The sequence below is a fragment of the Arachis hypogaea genome, chromosome 15 (assembly GCF_003086295.3).
Source record: "Arachis hypogaea cultivar Tifrunner chromosome 15, arahy.Tifrunner.gnm2.J5K5, whole genome shotgun sequence".
NCBI classification, from domain to species: domain Eukaryota; kingdom Viridiplantae; phylum Streptophyta; class Magnoliopsida; order Fabales; family Fabaceae; genus Arachis; species Arachis hypogaea.
In genome coordinates this window covers 143,912,378-143,917,678 of record NC_092050.1, presented here as the reverse complement: position 1 = coordinate 143,917,678, position 5,301 = coordinate 143,912,378, and positions in this window count along the sequence as shown.

Here is a 5,301-nt window from a genome sequence, read left to right as displayed (position 1 = left end):
GATATTGGATTAGTTGAAGAAGATTAAATGTGTTTTTCGTACTGTCAACATATTTATCAAACACACTCTTAATAATTCATCTACAAATTAAACCCTATTATCATATATCATTATTAAAATAACCTTTTCACATTTTATATTTTAAATCATCTTTCAACTATAATAATAATAATAATAATAATAATAATAATAATAATAATAATAATAATGTGCATAAAAAAATGATCAGATATTTATTAAAATAAATATTATGACTTTTATATATTAATCAATTAATAAAGATCAATTAGACTATTATCAATATTTATTATTAGATACAGTATAATATCATTTATTTATACAATTATTTAGCTCATTTTTCTTGTCACTTGGGTTGTAATTTTTTTATTTTTATATTTTTTAGTTTTTAATTTTAATTCATTCATAAAATTATGAAATAATAAGTATTTTAATAAAAACTTTATAAAAAGTTCTAATAAATTATTATTTACTTTCTATTCCTAATATTTAAATAAAGACTAACATATTAAAACTAGATTATTAGCCTTTTAATTTTTTTTATTTATTTTAAACTCATAAATAAAATAATTTAGTATTTAGAGTTTAGTGTTGCCTGATTTAGAATTTAGGGTAGGATATTTTAGGATTTAGGGTTTAAAATTAAATTGATTAGAGTTTAGGATCGAATGGTTTAAGATTTATAATTAAAAAATTAAATTAGAATTTATTGTTTTTTGTTTAGAATTTAGAGTTTGATGGTTTAAGATTTTGATTTTAAGATCGGAGGATTTAAAATTTTAGAATTTAATGATAAGGGGTTTAGGGATGAAGATTGAGAATTTGATTTAAATTTTGAAAATTTAATTTTTATCATAATATTTATTTTACATGATAATATTAATTTAGTTGTTAATTTATTTAATAAATATTAATGAGGTAATTTGTTAACGAAAGTTTTCATAAATTTTTTGGTTAATTGTTAATTTATATACATAAATTCAATTATCATATAGTTAGTTATGGTAATGTAATTTACTAATTTATGTGGTTGTTAATGTGAAGGAAAATATTTAATTAATTATTATTTAATTTGTTTTTTTGTTTAAAGTTAGATAATTCCATTCATGAAATGAAAGAAATATATAGGTGTCTATATATAGGACAAATAAAAAAAATGGGGGACTCTCAATGCTCTACTATAGAGGTAACATCATATAATAATCTAATAAGAGAGATAAAAAAGTAAAGTGCTCATCAATTAGGAAGTGGGAATTTGTTGAAGCTCTTTCTGCAGCTTCAAAGCCGACGCCCTTATCTCTTCCACACTAGTTGATATATTATCAAAGATGAACCTGTTCTTAGCCTTCCATAAGGACCAGCTCAAAATCACCATCATCATTCTCTGAGAGGAGCTATTGGGTTGGGTACGTAAAGCTCCCATTCTCAAGTTCCACTCAACATAGAAATTAGAGTTTTCGGTGCTCCTTCTAGTAACTGGTAAGCCCATACAAATTAAACCCTACGTACCATATATCATTACCAAAATAACCTTTTCACATTTTAAATTAAATATTGTCCAAATCAACTTATAACATAAAATCATATTTAATTCTTATTACATATGTTGTTAGATTTGTCAGATAATTTTTTTTACGCACATTATTATTATTATTATTATTATTATTATTATTATTATTATTATTATTATTATTATTATTATTATTATTATTATAGCTAAAAGATGATTGAAAATATAAAATGTGAAAAGGTTATTTGGTCATTACAACAAATACGGATGATAGCAGCGGCTAATTAACGGCTGTTTATCAAATCGCAATAAATTGGAAAGATAGCGGCTAATAGGATAGTGGTTTGGGCTCTGCTACAAAAAGAACTAAGATAATGGCGGATAGTTTTCCAACAGTTGCAAATCAAATCAAAGAAGAGAGCCAGCTCTAAGTGCCCCGTCACTCACTGAAGTCCAGAGCACTGAAGTCTGAATCACTCCCCCTTTTCCAGCTTTAACTTCTTTTTGGCCACCCACGGAGCACCACCATCGATCATCACCCCCAGCGTCTCCGTCAGAACCACAAAACCACCATCTTCTTCTTCTTCGCCGAACAACCACTGCGAAAAACCTTCCTCTCTTTCTCTTCCCTTGTCTCCCGCCTTCTCTTTCTCGCCGCCGACTACCATCCATCGCCGTCGCGACCATATTCTTCCCCTCCTTACAACCTCGCACTGTGGGCCTGTGGCTCTCTGATGAGCGGATATTTTATACGCTTTTTGGGGTTAATTTCATATAGTTTTTAGGATGTTTTAGTTAGTTTTTAGTCTATTCCTAGTAGTTTTTAGGAAAAATTCATATTTCTGGACTTTACTATGAGTTGTGTGTTTTTCTGTAATTTCAGGTATTTTTCTGGCTAAAATTGAAGGAGCTGAGCAAAAATCTGATTCAGGCTGAAAAAGGACTGCTGATGCTGTTGGATTCTGACCTCCCTGCACTCAAAGTGGATTTTCTGGAGCTACAGAACTCGAAATGGCGCGCTTCCAATTGCGTTGGAAAGTAGACATCCAGGGCTTTCCAGAAATGTATAATAGTTCATACTTTGCACAATAATAGACGACGTAAACTGGCGTTCAACGCCAGTCCTCTGCCCAATTCTGGCGTCCAGCGCCAGAAAAGGATAAAAAACTGGAGTTGAACGCCCAAACTGGCACAAAAACTGGCGTTCAACTCCACAAATGGCCTCTGCACGTGAATTGCTTAAAGTCTCAGCCCCAGCACACACCAAGTGGGCCCCAGCACACCAAGTGGGCCCCAGAAGTGGATCTATGCATCATCCATCATAGTCCACTCATATTTTGTAACCCTAGGCTACTGGTTTAGTATTTAAACAACTTTTAGAGACTTATTTTGTATCTCATGACATTTCAGATCTAAACTTTGTATTCTCTGACGGCATGAGTCTCTAAACCCCATTGTTGGGGGTGAGGAGCTCTGCTGTGTCTCGATGAATTAATGCAAGTATTTCTGTTTTCCATTCAAACACGCTTGTTCCTATCTAAGATGTTCATTCGCGCTTAACTGTGATGAAGGTGATGATCAGTGACATTCATCACCTTCCTCAACTATGAACGTGTGCCTGACAACCACCTCCGTTCTATATCCGATTGAATGAGTATCTCTGAGATCTCTTAATCAGAATCTCCGTGGTATAAGCTAGAACTGATGGCGGCATTCATGAGAATCCGGAAAGTCTAAACCTTGTCTGTGGTATTCCGAGTAGGATTCAAGGATTGAATGACTGTGACGAGCTTCAAACTCCTGAAGGCTGGGCGTTAGTGACAGATGCAAAAGGATAGTAAATCCTATTCCAACCGGATCGAGAACCAACCGGTGATTAGCCGTGCTGTGACAGAGCGCGTGAGCGTAGTTTTCACTGGGAGGACGGAAGGTAGCCATTGACAACGGTGATCCACCAACACACAGCTTGCCATAGGAGGGCGTGCGTGCGTGAATCAGAAGACAGAGGAAAGCAGAGATTCAGAAGACAAAGCATCTCCAAAACTCCAACATATTCTCCATTACTGCACAACAAGTAACCTTTAATTTATGCTCTCTTGGTTATTCACAATTCAACTGATAAACATAATTGACTTCCTGACTAAGATTTACAAGATAACCATAGATTGCTTCAAACCAACAATCTCCGTGGGATTCGACCCTTACTCACGTAAGGTATTACTTGGACGACCCAGTGCACTTGCTGGTTAGTGGTACGCGTTGTGAAAAGTGTGATTCACAATTCGTGCACCAAGTTTTTGGCGCCGTTGCCGGGGATTGTTCGTGTTTGAACAACTGACGGATTATTTTGTTGCTTAGATTAGGAAAAATCTTTCTTTTTTTTTTGGTTTAGAGTCTTTTATTAATTACCCCTTGTTAAAATACTTTAAACTTATAGCTCAGTTATTTAGAACGTGGTGTTTATGTTCATGATAATTGGCTATCATATTTTTTTTTAAAAACCTTTTTCAAAAATAATTTTTCTATTAAATCCTGTGCCAAACTTTAAGTTTGGTGTTTTCAAAAATAATCTTTCTTAAAATTTTTGAAGGTCCCATAACTCATTTGGCTAGAGCATTAATTTGATTGGGTTAGAATCTTTTATACTCTTTTCAAAACCTTCTTTTTCAAAAATATTTTTTCTATTAAATCTTGTGCCAAACTTTAAGTTTGGTGTTTTCTTGTTGATTCCCCTTTGATTTTCGAAAATTTTGGTTTGGTTTTCTAAAAATTTTAAGTTTGGTGTTCTTCCTTCATGTTCTTGTGTTCTTGTGAGTCTTCAAAGTGTTCTTGAGTTTCCTTGTGTCTTGATCTTAAAATTTTTAAGTTTGGTGTTCCTTGGTGTTTTCCCTCCAAAATTTTCAAAAACAAGGAGCATTAGATCTAAAAATTTTAAATCTTGTACTATCTTATTGTTTTTCTCTCTCCTCACTAAATTCAAAAATATCTTTTCAAAATATCTCTTCTAACTTCCTAACTTCTTATCTTTTCAAAATTTGTTTCAACTAACTAACTAACTTTTTGTTTGTTTCTTAACTTTTTCAAAACTACCTAACTAACTCTCTCTCTCTAATTTTCGAAAATATCTTCCCTCTTTTTCAAAAATTTCCTTTTTTTAACTAATTATTTTTAATTTTTTTTACGAAAAAAAAAATTTATTATTTCAAAATTCAAATTCTTTTTAGTTATTTTATTTTATTTAAGTATTTACTTCTTATAAAATAAAATAAATAAAAAGATAAATCAGTCCAAGTTATATCCATATATCCATCATGGACATAAGTGGAGATGGACAGTCCAGGAGGACTTTGGGGTCATATTCTAACCCCTCTACTGCTTCGTATGGGAGTAGCATATGCATACCCTCCATTGGAGTTAGTAGCTTTGAGTTGAATCCTCAACTCACTATCATGGTGCAGCAAAGTTGCCAGTATTCCGGTCTTCCACAGGAAGAACCTACAGAGTTTCTGGCACAATTTTTACAAATTGCTGATACAGTACATGATAAGGAAATAGATCAGGATGTCTACAGACTATTACTGTTTCCATTTGCTGTAAAAGATCAAGCTAAGAGGTGGTTAAATAACCAACCTAAGGCCAGCATAAGAACATGGAAACAGCTGACAGAAAAATTCATGAATCAATATTTCCCTCCAAAAAGGATGACACAGCTAAGGCTGGACATCCAAGGCTTTAAACAAGGAGATAATGAATCTCTTTATGATGCCTGGGAG